The following is a 22,731-nucleotide window of genomic DNA, read 5'->3' as shown; positions in this document are numbered from 1 at the left end:
CATCAGCCCAAATGTTCATGATTATAACACACTAATTCTATTCCATTGGGTCCAACAAGATGGCTAACATGGATGTCTCTATTGTGTCCAACAGACATATGTCCACTGATCTACTYTAACCTATGTATATGGACACAATAACTCTCGCTTCCAATACAGCTCCTGTACTCTACTTCAGCCATAGATAATCATCACAGTGCCACCTTGACTTGTGTTCAATCTGCTTTATTGAGAAGCAGCCCCTTCTCTGCACCTGACTGAGTTCCTTATTCTCACAACGTCCCACTCTCTAAGCAGAGCTGAATTCTTTCAGTCCAGACAGAGCCAAGGTAACATTAGGGGGCACTGTTGTGCCACCTGAGAGCCAGCCAGCCCACTCATACTCACAGCACATGAGGTTGTCAGAGAGGAGAGGAGAGGAGAGGAGAGGAGAGGAGAGGAGAGGGTACTACTGTATGGTGGATCAGCCTCTGCAGGATCTTAGCAGGAGCTGAGAACGTACAAAGACCCCACACACAACACAACACAATGAACCACCACAACGCGACACAATGAACCACCACAACGCGACACAATGAACCACCACAACGCGACACAATGAACCACCACAACGCGACACAATGAACCACCACAACAAGCTAATGCTGCTCAAGCGTCAATTGTAAATCAAAGAAAATCTAACTCTCTTTCAAGCCGCACTGTAATACTTTTCATTATTGAATCATTGTCGTCAGAATATGATTTTAGGAGAAAATGTCACGTTAAATATTTGCTTCATCCAACTCTGCATTAAATCACTACTATATCATTTCCACAGTTATAAAGGTTCAGTTGAGAGAAGTTATTTAAGGCGAGTCCCTCCTGAGAGTTGAGCAAATACACCACTGTGAGTAATGGCCAGAGACAAAAAAGCTGGAAGGGGAAAAAGGCATCTGACTATGAAGTGACAGCAGAGACGTGTAGACTAAACACTGGGAGCGTTTCCCTCCCTGGTCAGATGTATGTGGAGATTCTGGCAAGCCTCTCCAGAAAGAAAACACACCATACATTTGAACAAAAATACACATCGAACCGGCCGGCGAGACACAGAACTTTTAAACACAGCTCTGGAGTCATAAATCAACCACAGACAACCTGCTATTTTGCGAGAGTGTGACAAAAGTATGCATCGAAAAGATAATATTAACACGGAACATCTTCCTTATCCTACGAGGTCAGTCTTGGTGTAAATCACTGTTTCCCCTCCTCGCCTCCTCGCTGGGACTAAGGAAAGCTGTTAAAACGGAGCATATGCTTCATCCATTGGGCCCCAGTGTCCTTAACTGCCATCATTGTAGTTTACACAGCACAAAGAGAACATATGTAAAGCACTGTCAGTGAATCAGAGCGAGAACACACTGTAAACACAGATGTCGCTCCTTGGCTTCTCTCAGTCTGCTCAAGTGTTTTGAAGACTCTTCTTCTAAGACCTTCCAATCTAGACACTGCTACCGCCTTTACTGAACACTGGACTAAAGTGTTTATGTGGAGACACCCTCTTCTTTAATATAAACTATAACAGTGCTCCTCCAGCCTCGAAAGTGCTCCAATAACTCTTTAACACCCAGTCAAGGTATGGTACAGTATAAGGGCATGGTGTATTTTCAGTACAAGGCAGAGGTAGAAGTGAATCCTTAGCTTCAGGAGCAGTGTTGTCGTGTTGCATTCCACCCTGTTGGTGAAGAGGAGAAAAAGGCAGTGTTCTGCATTGGCCTCCTCCATTCTCCCAGAACCAGGGCGTCTGCAACACTACGCTCTTTGTGAGCTAGCGCTCCACATTAAACGCTCCATGTGGCAGGCCTCGCCACCCGTCCGCCTGTCTGAATCCCTGGCTGCCCTGGAGGGCCTGTGTGAAAATATGGATCATGAGAAATGAATGCTAGTCAGGTGGACACGGGAGCTGGGTCGAGGTCTGGGTTCATGAACGGCCATGAAAACAAAATGGTTTGGTCATACTCTAAACTGCAACTATTACTAGTCCAACGCTCTAACCACTAGGCTACCTGTGTTGGATGTCAAACAGGGGTGTCAAACTCATTTTGCCCCAGTGGCCGCATTTGGTCTTTAACGAGGTCCGGATGGCCGCACTGAAAATGTATTATATATCCTTGCTGTCAAAACTAGCAAAAAATTGTCCTCTATCCATTGTTTTTGGGGAATTTCCGACGCTACCTGACTGTCTAGGGAATGTTAGCGAGCTGGACAGTCAAGAAACTGAATGAATATAGGTCCATTATCATGTCTACACAGTTTCAATTTGATTTAGTCATTTTAAAGTACATTGAGTTTGTTTCCCTCCCCCATCGGGTGTTTTTTTACTCAAATCACCCGTGGGCCGGACTAAGACCTCTGTATTCGTATGTGTTCAGTAAAGGCGAATTCTGTTGCTAGCTAATTGTTTTTATATTCCAACAAACTTAGTTGTTTCAACAACTAGTGTTTAGATGTAATGCTCTGTTTTGTATCCACTCTTCTCCACATGAGTCAGTAATTCCTAATTACAAGGCCAAATTACAAAGGCAGTTCTTAGGCATGCCAAAACAGGGTCTGCTTTTGGCAAAATGTTGTTGCTATCCTTATGAACTTCTGGGTTAGCTTGATCAAGTTAAACAWTTTCCAGAGGGCTGTTCTGTTGGCAGTTTCTGCGCCTGTGGTTGCGGTGCGCAGAGGTCATGTATAAAAAAAAAACGAAATCACACTCTCTTTGTTGAGGGGAACCCTGGCCACTATTAAAAAACAGACAGGGAACGAAAGAGGAGAACTGAAAAAGAGGAGAGGGGAGGAAAGGAGAGGGGGGGGGCACCAACCAAAGGCCAGGTTTTCCAAAGAAAACAGGGAAATCTAACAATTTAAAAACAAAGGAAATTCAAGCCACATTGCTGCGAGCCAAAAGCCCTTGGACTGGGCCGCAGGAAGCCTGACCTTTGGGGCAGTCTGCTATTTGAGCCAGAGGCTTCGTGGCCTGGCCTTCTCTCAGGAGAGCCGTCAGCAGGCCTTAGCTTTCCTTCTCTATTCTATTCATTAGCCATGCTTTATGATTCAGCTTCCTCTGAGCCACACAAGGGCTCCCTGAGGAAACATGCTGCCTGCCTGCTGGAGAGAAAAAAAAAGAGAAAGAAAAACGGGGGAAAAAAATGCAACAAGGAGGTCATAGGCCTCAGCCGGGGCCTGCTCACAGCAGCTGTGAAATTCTCTCGTTTCCTCACCAGTCCTGGTGTGGGGAGAGCGAGAGAGAGAGAGAGAGGGAACGAGGCAGGTAGGCGGTGGAGGGGGGTAGGGGCGTGTAATCACACCAACGGAGTGCTAACTCCCCAAACAGCCACACGCAGCACCATAATTCCAAGATTTAGGGAATGCCAAATTACGAATTACACCACTGTTGAAGTCCCTCAACTTCCCAGAACACGTCTGACGTATTGGCTGCATAAATCTCCTGATAATAGCACACAGAGGGAGGGAGCGGGAAAACCAATACCCAGCATTTAGTGAGACACTTAATGTAGTGGGGCATTTCTACATCTGCTGTCACTGCAGAGAAATATAACAAATTGTTAGCAATTGTAAAAAGCATTAAAAGCGTTTCCACAAAATTCTGCACAATGAAGCTAATGAGCTTTGGCTGTAGCTCTGTAGCGGGCTGGGTAGAAAGGTAATCAACAGAATGACCTTCAGCCATGAATTTATGAAAGGCATTGATCAGTTAAGGATGTGATTTCACAACGACAGGAAGGTCAGCAATTACCCACATTCAATTAACCTCATTTAGAAAATACTGCTGAGAGACCAATTTCCCAGTGCTTTATATCAAACGATCCGTCCGGGGCGAAGCCTTACCTTTGATCTACAGCTCGTATTGCGTGCTTTGCATTCCTGAACACTGAGCTAGATATTTAATTCCTGGACTGAGCTAGATATTTAATTCCTGGACTGAGCTAGATATTTAATTCCTGGACTGAGCTAGATATTTAATTCCTGGACTCAGCTAGATATTTAATTCCTGAACACTGAGCTAGATATTTAATTCCTAGACTGAGTTAGATATGTAATTCCTGAACACTGAGCCAGATATTTCATTCCTGGACTGAGCTAGATATTTCATTCCTGAACACTGAGCTAGATATTTCATTCCTNGCTATAGGTATGTCTGGTGGTTAGGGAGAAAACAAAACCATAACAAAATGCCAAATAGAGACCCGAGCAGATAACCCTACTCCCAGTCCTCGTGAAAATAATCTCTGGGTACATTTTGTACAGAATAGAACTGTAAAATCACTTGACTGTTTAACTGCGGAATACTAAAAAGAGGCTATGCTGGAGCTGTGCGAGGGATTCTGTTGTGGTTCCAAACCCACAAACTTTCACATTTGACTGTTTGTATTTCAATCATAGCAGATGCTCTTTTCCACAATGACTATCCTCCTGATCCCTTTGGGAAGCATGTAACAAACACCCATTGTCCACCACAGACCAGCTATGGCCTATAACACTCCAACCAAATGCATYCAGTGGGTTTAGCTGACAAAGACATGGGAACAAACTTACTGTATTTCAACCATGGGCCGATACTGATCGATAGTGATGATGCCTTATTGCCTCTGCTCTACCTTTGAGCCTAAAGTCTGGATTCTTTTTACACAAAGCCAATCAATATGCATCATATTCCCTGTAGTGCTGTTTGATGCATGAACCATTCAGCCATATGTTCCTCCAACATCCCCCTGCATCCCTCCCATGGTACAACCCACCTACCACCATCCATCCATGGGGAGAGGAGCGGGAAGGCAGGGCAGGGATGGTGTGTCACTACCCCTCCTGTTCTGTCTGGACTAACACAGGTGTGGGCACTGGGCGACCATGACATGATGCAACACTGCACATCACAGAGCATCCACTTCACAGACCATTAATTTATCAAAGCGGGAGAGGGAGCAGAGAGAAAGAGAGATATGCGGAGGGGGGTGGGGGGACTCAGAGGAGGCACGCTAGCTGGCACAGACAACCAAGCTCTCAATTACCCTGGCAGCAGCCCCACTCTGTCCCTGCCCACCCGCCACCTCCCCACACCACCCGCCACACACTTCTGTTAATTTGCGGCCCGAGTTGGTGTTCCATCACTGTCACCCTGCTCCGACACCTCCTCTCCTCTCCTCCTCCACTGTCACCCAATGGCCAACACCCCTCCAACCTCCTCTACCCACCCTCTGGCTTCAGCCACCTCCTCCTGCCTCCTCTAGCCACCCTCTGGCTCCAGCCACCTCCTCCTGCCTCCTCTACCCACCCTCTGGCTCCAGCCACCTCCTCCTGCCTCCTCTACCCACCCTCTGGCTCCNCTCCAGCCACCTCCTCTACCCACCCTCTGGCTCCAGCCACCTCCTCCTGCCTCCTCTACCCACCCTCTGGCTCCAGCCACCTCCCATGACTCCTTCATCCCCTTACAGTCATTCTGCCATTAAGAGCTGGGACTGGATCCAAAGCCGCCACGGAGGTCGTATTTCATCTGCCATTTATGTAACAATCATGTCAGGGTAGCCATTGCTTTGATAAATATTTCCCCTCAGCAACAACCACGCATAAAGTGAAATCACTCTCTAACCCCAACCCTCTTGCTTGCTCGCCATTTGGCATACCTGGGCTGAATTCATAGCGTCTCAGAGTAGGATCGCTGATCTCCAATCAAGTTTAGCATTTTAGATTATAATGATTAATATTACATGTACAGGGGTACCTGATCCTAGATCAGCACTCCCTACTCGTAGATGCAGTACAGTAGCAGTAGAACCCGAAATGTCACGCGGTGGGACTGACACAGCAGCTAACGTGAAGGTGGATCTGAGACTGCAGTGGCTGCTGCTGTGTTCAGCCATACATGACTGGCCTGCCCGCCTGCCTGTCTGCCGCCGCACTGCAACAGGGACACCAAATTAATTATCTCCCTCCTCTGATCTACGCTCGTTTGTCCTTCTTATACTCCTCCTCTGTTCCACAAACTTAATGACCTCCCAAGTGGTCGTTTATCATAAGCCCGCGAGCATTTCCCCCACACTGTCAGGCAGATAGGCAGGGTTAGCAGGGAGGGAAGGGGGGCTGGAGGGAGAGAGGGAGGGAGGGAGGACGCCCCACCAGTCAGAACAGGTGTGGCGTGGCAAGATTATAGACACCCCTCCACATACACACCCAGACGTGTAAAGAAGACAGAGACACACTCCCACGTGACTGTCAACCAGAAACCATTAGATATTGAGCCTCCCTCACCCAGAGCATAATTAACARAGTAATGCATTCCACAGAGTGACTCTGCAAAATGGAGTCGTCCCCCCTGCACACGGTGCCGTTTTCACAGCCAGCCATGATGTGTGTGTGTGTTTCAAGTTTCACGTTTTTATTGTCACATGCACAAGTACAGTGAAAGGCCTTTCTTGCTGGCTCTTTCCCAACAATGCCGCAATCAATATCAGTAGCACTATAACAAATAAATACAAAAGTCAAGTGTGTCTTTGTGTGTGCGCAGGGGAGACGACTCCATGGTCTTCCTTTCCCTAGCAACAGTGGCAGGGTAAGTAAATGTGGAGAGAGGGAGAGAGAGAGAGAGAGAGAGAGAGAGAGAGAGAAAGAGGGGCTCGAGCTTTGTGTAAAATATTACCCTGCATCTCATATACCACTCCCCCTTCTCCCTTTACCATCACCCCCCACACCCCTCACCAATCTCCCCATCCCTCCCCCTTCCCCCCTTCCCTCCCTGCTGTTGAGGAGCAGTTGCTAGCCCTTATCATGGCCGCCTGTCAGTTTATTATATAAATTAGCAGCCTATCAGGGGAGTGCAAGGGCCCGTTTCATCAGCAGGAGAAGGGCAGAGGCATGGCATTAAAGCCCCATGCAGCCAGAGATAGGCAGGGTCACAAATCACAGCGGCAGCAGCCCCCACTTCTACCATCAGCCTCCTGGGGCCACCGTAACCAGATAAAGAGAAATTAGGAAAACAGACATGACATATTTCACAGTACTTGGTACCTGGAGGGGAGGAGGGGAGACAAATGAAAACCTCAACCAAGGGAAGAGGAGAAAAATAAGGACTGAGGGAAATCGAATAAATCAAAAAGAAAGGAAGAAAAACTCAACTGCGAAGGCAGGAAATGACAGTCAGAGTTGCTTAAATCAGATTACCGGATTTAAATTCCCTTTGAATTAGGGAACTGGGCAAGCTATCAGTGCCAGTTAAGTGAACCTGTGCATTGATATTCCTGTTTCACATTCCAACAGAGATAAACCGCTGAGAATGGCTTTCATTAAACAGCATAATGCACCGAGCCACATGCTAAATTGGCCTAATAAAGGAAAGACAGACGAAATCATCTAAGCTATCACTATCCATTCAACTCAATTAGCCCCATGCTGAATCTGAACCTAAAAGATGCAGGTAATAAAACAAGGATAATATGTGGCTAGCTAGGCTAGCTCCATCTCTAGCCATGTCACATATAACACAGAGTGAGGGATCACACTGACAGAGATGGTGTTATCTACCTTGCAGGGTTAAATAACGGTCAGTAGCATAGTCATCGTACTGTGATAAGAGTCCTGGAGGGGGCTGGCAATCACTATGGGCTAGGTGGAGGTCTGAAAGACCAGGCAGGAAGGAGATATAGCCTGGTGGGAGACGGTAGGAGAAGGGAGATATAGCCTGGTGGGAGACGGTAGGAGAAGGGAGATATAGCCTGGTGGGAGACGGTAGGGAGGAGGAAGATATAGCCTGGTGGGAGACGGTAGGAGAAGGGAGTATAGCCTGGTGGGAGACGGTAGGGAGGAGGAAGATATAGCCTGGTGGGAGACGGTAGGAGAAGGGAGATATAGCCTGGTGGGAGACGGTAGGGCGGAAGAAGATATAGTTTGCATCCCAAATGGCACCCTATTCCCTATGTAGTGCACTCCTTTTGACCAGGGCCCACAGGGTCCCATTCGGGATGCAACCATAGCCTGGCTCAGCCCAGCAAGTTCAGCATGGATAGCTGGCCCACAGCACTCCAAGCCCTCCTTCTCTCCTGCTCTTTAAAGAGCCAGTGCAGACGTTTTTATCTCAATATCAAATCATTTCTGGGTAACAATTAAGTACCTTACTGTGACGGTTTTCAATTAAACTGGTCAAATAGAAACGAAAATTGATTCTTATCAAAGAGCAATTTCTCAAGCAAGAATATTGCTAGGACTGTCTGGGATAGTGGTCTTAGTGCGGAAGCGAAAACTGAAAACTAGCTGCTATTGGCAGAGACGTTTGGAACTGTTTTCTTATTGATCTATTAACTCATTTACTGCCAGGCCAAAACTCCATCCCACCAAAACAGGCTGAAATCTCAGGTGGTCTTTTCAAATAGCTCTTACACTAAAAGGGCATTATTATAATTTTCGTAATTTCACTGTATTATTCCAACCTTATAGTGTGGAAATATATATAAAACACAGGACAATCACATTTTTAACTGCACTGGGCCTTTATGTCAGAATCTCTCTCTCTCTCTACTGACTGACTGACAGACTGGCAGCTGAGACCAGAGATAGAGTCAGGAGGGAGGCGGCTATTATAGTCAAGGCTTGCTGGTCTCTAATTGGTTGGCTGACAGCCTTGACCAATCCCTCATCTTCCTCCTGTGTGGGTGTCTTCCTAATCTCCTAGGCTCACTTCCTTTTGTTAGGTACCTTAACCCAATCCTGACAATAATTAAAAGTATGTGATGAAAAATACCATCCATGTCAAAGCCTCAGGTGCATGACAACAAACTTCCCATCTGTATTCAAGACCACCATTGTTTTCACCAGCATCCTCATACTTTTTTGAATTTATTTCGTATTTTTTTATTTAACCTTTTATTTAACCAAATCGTTTAAATTTTTAAAATTTAACCTTTTTTAAATAGGCAAGTCAGTTAAGAACAAATTCTTATTTACAACAAAGGCCTACCGGGGAACAGTGGGTTAACTGCCTTGTTCAGGGGCAGAACAACAGATTTTTACCATATCAGCACGGGGATTCAATCCAGCAACCTTTCGGTTACTGGCCCAACGCTCTAACCCTTAGGCTACCTGCCGCCCCAACTATGGAGGCATTGTTCCTGTAGAAAGGATCAAAGTACCACAGGATACGCTATAATAATCCACCTCTGCTGCAGTGGCCCTCCATCACCAACCACCATCCTAACAGACACGCATATCACATCACATCACTCTGGTGATGTGATGTGACATGAGCCCACTGTGACATGAGCAGCTTCCAAAATGGCACCCTATTACCTATTTAGTGCACTACTTTTGACCAGGGCTCATAGGACTAGTAGTGCGCTATATAGGCAAAAGGGGGCCATTTGGGCACAGCCTTGATCGCCCTGCGGTGGGGAGAGGATAGCTGGAGGCAGTGTGGTTGGTAGGCAGAACCACCTCTCCTCTTACTGCAGCTTGTTAGAGGAAGGTGTCTTAAAGCGCCGCTCAATAGAACTCTTGTTCGCCCTGTTTCCCTTCCAACCAGAACAATGTCTAGGTGAGTCATCTAGTGAGCCTACCTCAGGCTAAAAACTAAGTTCTATTCCTCCTCACTGACTTAAGACCACACTGACTGTAGCCGCTTTGGCTTTGACTTTGACTTGAAGGAATTCGACCGAAAAGGGATGTTTCTTTAATGCAGTGATAACAAGGCATTGTGACCCTTCTCCTTCCCTTCCCTCCAACCCACACACAGTGTATTTTCACCAACCCAGGGAGGCTGTCTCACTAGGAGAAGAAAAGGCCTGTCTGACACCACACTAAACAGTGTGGTAGCCCGTGGTATGCTCCTCCAAGCACTGAGGACAGCTTTAACGAGAGGAAAAATGCGCAGAGGGTGGCACATTTTCACCCGGCCGTGCCATGACGTTAACATGAATCATTCCCCTCTCTCTTCTAACAAAAATAAATGTTGTGCCAGAGCAGAGCAGGGATCCAGAGCAGAGCTGAGCTGACTGTGGGTGGGGTGGGATGGGGGGCTCTGCGGAGCCAAAGCGCCACACACACTTTAGACTCATTACCCATACTGTCCACACCCACATCCTGGACTGACTGAGTGATACCATTTATTATATTATTAAATACATATCCTACAACCAGAAACACGAAAGAACTAGCAGTACATACAATAATACACAAGAGGGTATACTGTTTGTGAGTTTTGGCATGGCAGGATGCGGTCGCAAGGGTAGGAGACTTTAGCCCGAGTCTTAGACTTTATGTTAGGGTGCTACAGTCGTCCTGGCTAGCTACCGTAACACACCAGCTCCACCTGACCTTTATCCTGTCAGCATGGCTCTGCACTCTCTCACACGGGTCTGCTGGAGGACTGGAGTGCGTAATAGCATCTCCCAACTGTCACAGCAGCGGAATTCAGTCAGGGATTTAGGAATCCCGCTCATATGTCAGCCACCGGCGTGAAAGTAGGCCAGGCTCTCACAGGATCAATACAGCCACTTGTCTGACGGCTGGTGGAGAAAGGGAGGCAAAGTGGAGCAGGGAGGGAGGGGAGTGGAAAACTGAAATGGCAGCTAGGGGGGCAGGAACTGGCAACCCTGGGCAACACATACCCCCTTACCCCCCTCCACTCCTCTCCAGCCCCTTACCCCCCCCTTCACAAACAGACATGGTATGCGCTATATAAAGGAGGCTCAGACCTAAGCCCCTGTTCATGTTGGAAAGAGACGCGGCACGTTAAGTGGAATTTACTTTTAAAGCAGACACCAGGCCTCGGGTTACTGGCAGCTGAAATCCAAACTTCTCTGGGAGGCCTTGCGCCCAGGCCAGGCAGGACACCCAATGCCCAGGCAGCGCTTTAGAAATACTTCTCCCACCCACTCAGCTGTCCTTAAAAATAGATGGATGGAGAATGGAGGAGGGAGAGAGGGGGAGCAGGGGTCAGCCCACCTTTATGTTGCATCATTACACCTCCATGTTTATGAGGGGAGAGACTTCCACCACCGCCAAACGCGGTAACACGTCTACATCGTTGGCCGAGGAGGAAGAGGCCGGGCGGTGTGTTTCTGGGTTTGCGGTCTGTCAGGTGCTCATTGGTTGATGGACTTCAGTTGGTGACAAGATGGTGGGAGGAGGGGTCAGGGTCCTAACACCTGGGGGGGTCCAATATAGAAATGGCAGCCCAGCAACTGTGCTTTGACCCCTGTGGCATTAGAGGCATGCATCCTTTATTTGGAGTATGGCATTGGCTTTTTATTGACGTCTTTATTTTACTCGTGACTGCATAGCATGACACAACCGGGGCCCAGGCATGTCAGAGAGACAGTTTATGAGGGGAATGCTGGGGCAGACAGTAGACAGGGGCGTGTCCCAAATGGCACCCTATTCCCTCTATAGTGCACTACTTTTGACCAGGTCCCATAGGGAATAGGGTGCCAGAGTGCACTACTTTTGAGCAGGGCCCATAGGGAATAGGGTGCCATAGTGAACTACTTTTGACCAGGACCCATAGGGAATAGGGTGTCATTCAGGATGCACAGAGTGTTGTTGGCCGGTCCTATTCCACTCCCACAAAGCACTGCATTGTGCTAGTGCTCCTCTCTCATTGGCTCGCTCCAGATGTGTGACTTACGAAGGCTTGAGATGTATAAATACTCAAGGTGGCACATCACTGTGAATACCTGGAGCTTTGCTCTTTGGCGCTGAGCTAACCTTGGCTAAGCGCGTGCTGCTATTGACAGACCAGGGAGTCCAGGGATGTTTCTCGRCGGGCTGTTTCTCGCCAACGTGACAACTGCAGAGACCTTGTGAGAGAGCTTATGATTCAGACTTTCACACTTACTGTGTAACCTCACCCTGGTCCCTGGCTGGCATGCCCACCGTCAGTACCACACACACCTGACCTTGTGACAAAACACCGGGGACTCAATGGGGTTTCAGTTACACAGCATTCATTGTCACACGCTGAAGGAGATCTATGATGCACTCAACAACATACAGACACATATTTTTACATCCGCTGCTGATAGAGTGGCATGTACAGTAAATAATCAGATAGTTATAGATTTTAAGTATAGATTCACTACCCATAAGCAGATGGATCAGTATGATACACTCATAGACATAGAACGTCTAGTAGTTCTATTTCTATGGCTACACCCATAAAAAAACAACTCAACCCATTTTCCACAAGCATTCTTTGCTACACTGCAAAGATAGGGAAACTAGTTTACTATCTATCAACTGTAGCCTTACACAAGCGTTGGTGGACCTCTGTGCTGGCAACCCTAGACACGGTTATGTCTGATTAGGAAGGAGCACCTGTAGAGGAATTTGGATCTGGCAACCATCAACAATCTAAACACAAATCCCTCGACAGATCCACCGGGGGAGGAGGCAACGCATGCGATGCCATGGGTTTCACTTTACATTGCATCATGGGTGGAGAAGATTTACAGCTGACCGACCTCTTCAGGACGGAGACGCATTCAACGCTGTCCGCTGTGCCAAGCTATGCTGAGCAATGTTCACTCCACTRCGGATTAAAATATAATGAAGCAAGTAAATGCAACTTTGTCTTACATTGCGACTCTCTCAATTATTCATGTGGAAAAGAAAGAACAACAGCCAGAGTTTTCCCCCTGAGCACTAATCCCATTTTCCAAGGCTGCTCGTGATGGCTGCACTCATTAAAATCGTTGTTCCTCTGAACTCTCGTATGAGGAGTCAACTTAATGGACGGACAGAGAGAGCGAGAGAGAGAGAGAGAGAGAGAGAGACCGGTAACATATACAGCACTGTAGTATATAGAGCCCCTTGGGTGTCACTAGGTTCGACTGTCTTATCTCCATTTCAGTTGAGGCTATTGGCAGGTGTACATTATGCAGCATATTGATCCTGACTGTACAGTATGGGGAAGAGGAGAGGTTGACCAGCTAATTACTCTACTGCAGCGCCAGCTGGACCAGTCAGTCGGATCACTCTAACAAAGCCATTTCCTGTCAATTAACCAAATGCGCCTCTAAAATGTCAACATGTTTCTTTCTCTAAAGGAAAGTCTTCTCGGGCAGGCTGAGTGTTTACTATTAAGACAACAGCTGATAACTCTGTAGTGTCATTTACAAAACCTTTTTTTCAAGACCCTTAAGCTAATTCTATGACGACCTTTGTCTGCAGTGCTATGAGTTCATCTCCCTGTCTCTGTCTGAGTGCTAGGATTATCTCAGTGTTTCTCAGGTGAAGCATCTTGTCTGTTTCGTGTGGATGAGATCCATTGACGGACAAGACATTCTATCGTGTCAAGGCAACAGCCCTTCTTAATTTCCCCCAAACAAGATGTTTCCATATTTTGTGAGAATATTTGGATTACCAAACCCATGCTCTGGGGCCTTCATACAAACATACAGCATTCAGCGGAATAAAGCGGATTGGAACGCTGTTTTTACGGAGCAGTGTTTGCATATTATCACGTCTGTTGTAGTAAGGAGGCATCTCCGTCAACGGCGGAGAGATATCCATTGTAAACAGGCCCTGGTGATAAAAGGTGCATAATCCAGCCAATGGAGCCTAAGCACATAATCCAGAATCCCCATATCCCTCTACAGAGCCCGGGTAAAATGAAACCCTGCGAGCTGCCTCAAACACAACAGAGCCAAGAACTTCATCTACCCCCAACTCATCTCCTCTACCCTCTATCCCCATCATACAGCTCTCTCCCTCGCTCCCTCTCTGCTCACACTGCTTAAAAGCTTTAGCAGAGAGAGGGGGAATTAAGCAAGTGTTAAAAGCTGTGAAACTGGGCGCAGCAGGGAGCGGTGGATGGGGGGGCTAGAGAGAGAGACCTGCTTCCAGGCATGTCTTCCTCTCCTCCTCTGGTTGTTATTCTCCTGTAACAAGCCTCCTTAAAGCCTGGCCTAGCTGGGATTGTTCTGGGCCAGAGTCAGGACCAGGGAGGATCCAGAACTATTGTTAGAGACGAAGGGATGGAGGGAGAGGGAGGGAGTGATAGAGGGACGGAGTGAAGGAGGCAATGGAGGGACATCCCCGCCCATGCAGGCCGCCACCCACCAGTGTGATTGACAGACAGAGCAGAGCGCTGGCTGGCTGGGCTGGCAGGGTGCCAGCGGGAGCCTGGCCTTCTGGTAGTGGTGCCCTCCTCTCTCCACAGATCAATACCTCCATATGCAATTAGGGTTAGCAAAACAGATGGGCTTAAAGACGGCAACATCCACCCACCCACCACCAGCTCCCCAATCCCCCAACCACAACACACTGTGGACCAAATCAGATCACCTAGCTGCCTGTTTCTCACAGATTCTACTCCTGGTATCGCCAAGGGTTCTCACTTCTTTAGAGATGATTCCATGGTGAATATAGAGCAGTAGTAGATTGGAAGTGCAGAGAGTAGTGTGGSCCTACTGTAGTTGGTGCTGAGGCCTTTCCAAAACAGGGCCCGGCTCCCAATGGGAGAGACTTTACACCTGTGTCTCTGACAGCTACACTTGTTCTTTCAACACTCCACTACCAACAGGTGGGATGTCCCCCCACTACTAACAAGTGGGATGTCCTCCCACAGCCATGTCATGGGCCTCTCACTCACGCCCACGTGCACACACACACGCACACGCACACACACACCAAGCCAAGCCACAGTCAGTCAGTTCTCCAGCAGCCCCGGCGCAGGACAAACCCCTGAGAGAGGCATATTCAGAGTACAGAGTGGAGAGGGGGAAGGAAAGGAAAGCGGGAAAATCTAATCTGATCAAATGAATGCCACAGTAAGCACAAGTGACAAGTCTTGTTTGGGGACATCCCTGTGCGGAGCCTGAAAGGCCATGGACGCCTCCTCTTCTCAGCCGTGACCGACGAGCACCGTGGATGAGAGGAAAAGAGAGAGGGAGAGGAGGAGCAGAGCTGTTGTCTGAGTCAGCCCTGTAGCCAGGAGAGAGAGAGGCTCAATTATATTTCCTATCCCTCATGAGCCGCCTGGCCTCCTCTGGCACGGAGAAGCCTGAGCCTTCTCTCCCCCCTCCTTTTCTCTCTTCTTCTCTCCTCTCAGTTGATAAATAAATGGCAGGCCCGCCGGGGGCACGGTCTGGCCTCCCAGCACACATTGCAGCCGCCCGCCTGCGTTCCCCTCACATTACCGTAGATAGACATTGTACACATTATTGTTGTTCCACGGCCGTCTCTCTCTCTCCCTGTGCCCTGTTCAGTCACTGAATCAAGGAGGGGAGGACGATGGCAGGGGTGGAGAGGAGCTCGGGTGGGAATGTCTGTCGAAGTCGACGTGATTAGCAGAAATGGAACATGTTCCCTGAGCTCCCTCTCTCCATCGCTCTCTCTCTCAGAGCAGGACTGACAGCCACGGATGCGTCCGTGACACTTGATTGCTGAGACAGAGAGCAAGGGAGATTGCGCAGACGGGGCATTCGACAGGAGTCAAACCTGCAGGGTCACCCGTATCTCCGCTCAGTTCCATGTCATTAGAGTAGCCTGCTGCATTTCCCGCTCTCCTACCGTACGAAACACAACACACCCTTACTTTCCACCCGCCACAGGTAACAGACAAAGGGCAGCAGTGTGGCTCAAGGCCCCCCAAAATGGTTGTTGTTCAGTTTACATTAAAGTACTTTCGTTTTATAGAGTAAATGACATACATATCACAGGTTGGTTGCAGCTTAATTGGGGAGGATGGGCTCACAGTAATGGCTGGAAAGGAATAAATGGAATGGTAATCAAACTCTTCAAACACATGGTTTAAAACCGTTCCATTCACTCCATCCCAGCCATTATTATGAGGCGTCCTCCCCTCAGCAGCCTCCTGTGATACAAATACACAAAACTGCAGTTGTGTATTTAGCAAGGAGCTAAAAGGGGTAAATAAGTCTTAGAAAAGTGGCACGTAACTTGAAATATCTTGTTTTTGTGTAGTTGATCCTTTTGTCCCCTATGAGTGATCGGTTTTTAAAAGGGGCATCTCTGTAGAACATCACAAACACTACAGAATGTTTGTGTTTTTTCCTCTGTCACAATTCGTTTGGGGGATCCACAAAGAAACACTACTAGAGCGTAAAACTCCATGTGGAGGACATTTTCTTTCCACCACACATCATCACTCCCCTATAGCTAAAACCCAAACCAGATGTGAAGGATCAGCGCGGATAAAAACCAAGGGAATAAAAATAAAGGGCGGAATGTTACACATGAAATATAATCAAAAAGAAACAAAAAAACGAGAGAGCAGGACACTTTAATTACTTCTCACATATCATTTGGTTTTGCTGGGGCAAGCCAGACACTGCCGAGAACAGTAAGATGAAAAGAGACTGGATTCACACGGAGAGAAAGTCTAGAGGCTTTTTAATTAACATGCATGCGGCACACCATCCATGCTCCACAATAACTATTGAACAAGACTGGGACGGACGGACAGACAGCCTTCCCCCCCAAAATCCGCATGTCAACTAGATTACCTAAGGATACGCAAAGGCTAGGCACCATCTCCTAACTCTTTCACTCTCTAACTTAAACACAGGCACCGCTGTGACCTTAAAGTATTGTACGGTATGCACGAGATCGTGAAACGCTAGCGTTCGTCAGGCTATAAATATATTCACCAAAGACGAAAGTCTGTTCTATTTAAAAGTCTGTTCACATCTGGTAGTTATATTTGCTACCAAACATATTACAGCCTTCACTCTTTAGAGGCAAAGTTTTAAAATATTCTATGAATAATATGCCTTTCCCTGGCTACCCTGCTGAATAGAGGGCCTCTGTATGGTTTGGCCGTAGGGGGTCTGGTCTAGGCGGTCTGGTCTCTGAAGCAGCCCTCTCTAGCCTTCCTCTGTTTGCAGAGCCTCTCTCTCTCTCTCTCTCGACTCGCTGGTGTTGCCACAGTGCTAAATTGCACAGCTGTTCCACAATCTGTGGCGGTGTTAATTACCCTAACTTGAGCGGCAGCTCGTCAGCTCCTTGCTAACGAAGGGGCCTGCTTTCCAGCGAGGGCGCCGTATGTTTGGTATGTAGGACCATTTCCCACCCGGCGCTATACAGAGCCCCCCAGGCAGCTCGGCTCACAGACAGACCACCCGATACATCCGCATCCAGAGGAAAACTCTCTCTCTCTCTCGCATCTAATTAAACCAGCTTCCAAGTCCAATCTGCTTACCAAGGGGGAAAAACACACGGCGAGATGAAAAGAGAATTTAATACACTGCAAGTAGAAAGGGGCTTAAAATGAAATATGAGGGAAAGAGAGTGCTCAATGGTTGTACTGTAGCTTAAGATCCTCAGAGATGTTGAAAGGAAGCGCTGGGTGAATCTGAGCCGATCAATCAGCGTTTGTCAGTCGGATCCCTAAGAACCTCCAAAGCCTCAGCGGTGAAACAGGTATTTTCTAGAAAGTGCCTTCAATAGCCTGGTTGCTGCTCATCTCACTTGTCAGTGATACAAACACACCATTTCTCAACTCTAAACCAACCACAATCAACCTTAACCCAACCACAATCTCAACCCTAACCCAACCACAACTGCAATTCTAACCCAACCCAATCACAACCTCAACCCTAACCCAACCACAATATCAACTCGAACTCAACCACAATCTCACCTCTAACCCAACCACAACCTCAACTCTAACCCAACCACAATCTCAACTCAAACCCAACCACAATCTCAACTCTAACCCAACCACAATCTCAACTCAAACCCAACCACAATCTCAACTCTAACCCAACCCAACCACAATCTCAACTCTAACCCAACCCAACCACAATCTCAACCCTAACCCAACCACAATCTCAACCTTAACCCAACCACAATCTCAGCTCTAACCCAACCCAATCTCAACCCTAACCTAACCACAATCTCAGCACTAACCCAACCACAATCTCAACCCTAACCCAACCACAATCTCAAATTATACCTGCAGGTATATAGTCAGATATTTTTTCTCCTCTGCATTGAATAATTGAAAGTAATTCATAATAATAGACTAAATTACTTCCCCACATAACAATTTATGACCATCACTTTAAGTATTTAACATATGTAACCTTTTACATGCAACCTTCAAAGTAAAGGTGTAAGCTGTGTTCACCCTTCCCACGACACCCCATTGGCTACAAGCCTCTAGCACCTACCACCCGCCATAGGATGAAACATGAACACTCTAGCTAGCCTGACATAGCACAGGGAGGCTAATGAATCCATGAGCCGGGAGTCATAAGGGGGCACAAAACGATTGGGCAATTAGGCCCACAAAACATCTCGGATGGCGTGATGGAGGACTCCTGGGTTTGTCTCCTCTCCTCCGCTGTGTTCTCTCTCTCTCTCATTAGAGCTGCAGTAGAGCCACATCTGGCTAATGGCACGCCTGGGGTTGGTGCTCAGACAGGGTGCCACGCAGCTCCGCACAGAACACATTTAATTACGCCTCATATAGGTAAAAAAAGACAGCCTGCTCGCTGGAAAGAGCTGCTTTGGGGAAAGGATGGGGAAGGCGGGGAGGAGGAAGGGGGAGGTAGGTGCAGGAGGGGAGAGAGGGATGAGGGCTGAGTGAAGGGCCTTGCAGGCAAGCTGCCAGAATTACAGGTTGACCCTTGTCGGTAGCTTGAAAAGCAGGGAATTCACTCGAGTGTCTCCACCTCTCAATGAGACGGCTGGCGCACAATAAGGAGAGGACACTGGAGAGTGAGGGAGATAGATGCTCGCGAGCACCAGAATCAAAGACCCCTATTTTCTCTCCTTTTAGATCATGGCCCTCGCTAGCCTCCGACGTCAGCGGCTAATTGGAGAAGGGCCGCGAGGATTAAAGGCAGAGGTCTCTGAAATATTTATGATGGGGTTGGGAGACTGTTTGATGTGAAGTGGGGGTCCTTTATCCCACGGCTATAGTGAGAACAACAACACCACCATCATCATAGGCACACAACCCCCCCACTATCTCTCTACCCTTCCATAACCCCGTCTCCCTCCCTTCCCCCTTGACCTCTCCGGTGGTGGGTGGGGGCATTGTGTTGTGCAGCAGCCCTCGTCTGTCCACTGTGAGCTGTGAGCATGAAAAACACATTACCCGCTGAGTGACTGGCTGACCTATGACTGCAGCAATACCTGGAGGTATTTAAAAGGTCTTAGGTGGCCGCTTTGTTGCGGCGCACAGTTGACATTTAGAACTGAGGGGCGAGGAGAAAAAAAAAGAGGACGGGCCCCCAGGACTCAGCGCAGCGCGAGCAGATGCCCCAACATTTAGGAAATAACATCTGATAGGAGATAGGGAGAAAAAGCTGCGCAGTTGACAAATTGGCTGAGTCTCAAATGGTCCCCTATTCCCTAATATAGTGCACTACTTTTGGCCAGGTCCATTAGCTCTTATCAAAAGTAGTGCACTAGGGAATAGAGTGCCATTTGTGCCACAGACATTATGAGGCAGCAATCCATTGTGTGACAGTGTCAGAGCTGGCCAACACCACGGGAAAGGTCACCCGGTCACTTCCATTTGAACAAAGGCATAAATACCACCCATCCAGAGTGGTTAACAACACACAGCCTCCACAGGACCCACTGTTCGTGACCGCAGCAACAAAAAAATAGGAAAAAAATGAATTTTGTTTTGCCAACACCTCCCTGTCCCTTATGGCCAGTGGCCTTGTGGGCCATTCATGTTATTTATAACGTTAATGTTAAAAACAGACATCTCTGCAGTGCACATTAAAGTGTGCTTGCCAACCCCGTCTCACTCTTTCTCACTGCTGCTGGTTTCCTCTGTTCCTCTTTCTCAGGTCTCCCACTGCTTTTTGGTGCAGAGAGAGTGCTTTATGGTCCTTCTCTTGCCAGCATTAAGACGTTATAAGTACCATGGGGAAGCCTGTAAATTCCCCATTGCTCCTCGCTTTCAAACACACACACCGCACACGCAAAACACGCACACGCACACACACACACACACACACACACACACACACACACACACACACACACACACACACACACACACACAAGTAGAGTACAGAGGAGGGAGTGTTCTCCTCTCCAAGTATGAATACGATCACATTACACGTCATTTGTTATATAGTAATGACGTGTTTTCAGAATAATCCTCTAGAAAAAAATCAATCCAAGACTAATAACAAGCAGCCGTCTCAGTCTGTATAAGAGGGAAATCATAGACTAAATACTGCGAAGGGGGCCTCAACCCAGCGAATCGGACAAAGGTGAGCCACATAACAACCAATACAATTCACACAGCTTAATAGGCTTAACACAAGTGCCCAGACAACAAATTGGTACAAAAGATGTACGTAATGTGATTTATGGGCGCTGGTGCTGTGTCAGGGGATCTGCAGGAAAGAAACCACACATTCAGCACTTGGAAGGGAATGTCCATCCATCCTTCACTGCAGTGAATGGACTGCTACTACTCTGCCATTCCAAAGAGGAAAATAAGAGATCACACTCTCTCACTCCATACTAAAAAAAAATACAAGAAAAACAGAATGGAGAGCTCGATAGAGATGAGATGAGAAACACTCCCTCTACAGTACTGCCAGAGGGCTGGCCTTGAATGAGCAGTACCACAGCTAGGCTGCCGAATGAATGTGAAGTGAAGGTGTTGCTGTGTTTTTCACTCTACTATGTAAGACACCTACCCTACCGCCATATTTCACCATCCTGTTCTCACAGTGGGCAGGCAGGCAGCTCAGGCATCAGAATAAGCCAATTTGGACTTAAGATCTACATTCTAGACAGGTTGCAGTTGGGGATTTAGAGCAGTTTATCACCCCTTCAAACCAAATAGCTTTTTTAAACAGATTTAACATCAAATGCATCAACACATTTTTCACTGCCACGTTTTTTGTTTTCTCTCAACATTTCACGGACCATTGCAATGTGCTGCAGCAGGCCAGGCAGGCGATCCCATTCAAAACAGCTTAACTGCTCATTCACCTTTAATGATAGTGGTTGATAGCATTACCACTTTCCAGTCGATATTGTCACGATTAAGACCTCTGAATAGTGTTATTTGCTTAATGTTTCCACTTCCTCCCCGATGTTTCATGTTTCACTATTGCTTTTAAATCCTCGCATTAAATCCAACACAAATCTCCATTTAATGTTTGTCCTTCCCCTCCTCCCCTAGTTTGAGGCATGAGGCATTAGGCTTATGATGCAAGGTTTGTCATGTATCCCCGAGCTAGCTGTGATCAGCCTGAACTCTTACATTACAAATAGCTGGAGGATTTTTTTTTCTCCCTCTTATCAGCCTTGCCAAGCAGGCCTCATTCTTATCAGCTTTCTGCTGGAGATAAATGGGCCTTTGAAGATATGAATAAGGAGAGCTTTTTGCAAGCTAATTCCAGAGCTGCATCTGCAGTAGATTAAAGATTTGGTTGAAAGGAATGGAGAAAGATACATATTTTTCAAGGGAGGTGGTAGAGGCGGTGGGTACTGTGTAGCAGTAGTAGCGTTAATGTATTAGTAAGGTAATATTCTCCCTATCAAATAGCTTTTAAATACACATTTACTACAAGGTCAAAAAGGAAACACTATGACCACTTTATGAACAAGCACAAAAAGGAGACAGGAGTCGGTGTTATTGTTGTTGTAAAGTGTGAGGAGATCTATCCCCTTTTCATAGAAACCACTACACAAAGCCAAGAATGGTTGTCCAAATCACCCACTCAATGTGTAGGCCAGTGACCCTGTTGAACTCTTGAGGCCCACCATTTTCAAACAACTTTTCCAATTATAATAGCAGTATTATCTCTCTTAATCATAATGTGGACACATTTCTAAGTTTGAAATGACATAAACATAAAAGTAACAGTGTTACAACCTACAGGTTTGCTGTAAGAAAAAGTTCAGTATCAAATAAATGTAGGCCTATACACATGTAAACCGATAGCTTTTTAAACCATAGAGGGGCAATCTAGAGGTAGGCGATCTAAAGTTTTCAAAGAGCTATTTGATTACATTGTTATTACCTTAATAACGCTTTGCACACTGTAGGGAATAACCTATCCATAAGACATGAAGCTATAGCTATCCGAATAAACACAGCATTTTGGGGTTCAGTTCTATGGTCGAATYGACACTTTCAACCTGAAATGACGATAGAGACGCCAAGACAACATAAAGTAAAGTAGCCTACAGGTGTGTGTTGTTCCAAACATAGGCTACTTAGACAGACACAACAACAGTGTAGATGCTACGGCTCACTTAAACATTTTTGAAATACATGAACACGGAAATAACTGTTAACAAACAAGCCAAAAGCCGCCATAGAATAGCGGAGCGGTAAGCGCGCATAACAGCCTCTGGGTCTTTGGGTCATATTGAAAGAGGTTTTGATATAACCTTGAACATCCACATTCTTGCGTGCTTTGGGGATAAAAACTAATTATATAGCTCCTCCTGTGGTACTTGATGCCAGACATAGCGCAACCTTAAAATGATGTCAATGTCGTGCGTTGCATTTATTGTAGACTGGACCAGGCTACTGTCTGTCACGAGGAGACTTAGAAATTGACCAAAAATAATTAGATAAATATAATTGACATATAGGCTAAACCATGTAAGTCAAAATGTGCAAGTAACTAGGCTAACAGAATAGAATACATTGTGCATAGCCGTTAATCAGGGAAAAGCGACTAAATCGAAATCATCAATAGGCTACGGAATAGCCTACCGGTAGACTATTCTTAATTCCTA

General features: G+C 46.9%; 1 protein-coding gene across 1 annotated transcript in view; it reads right to left on the bottom strand.

Annotated features, from left to right (window-relative positions):
* Window positions 1–22,731, bottom strand: part of LOC111973641 (autism susceptibility gene 2 protein-like) — a 429,231-nt gene that overhangs the window by 60,114 nt on the left and 346,386 nt on the right.

This window comes from Salvelinus sp. IW2-2015, linkage group LG15 (genome assembly GCF_002910315.2).
Source record: "Salvelinus sp. IW2-2015 linkage group LG15, ASM291031v2, whole genome shotgun sequence".
Lineage (NCBI taxonomy): Eukaryota > Metazoa > Chordata > Actinopteri > Salmoniformes > Salmonidae > Salvelinus > Salvelinus sp. IW2-2015.
Note: the sequence above shows the minus strand (reverse complement) of the source record. Positions and strands in the feature narration are given on the sequence as shown.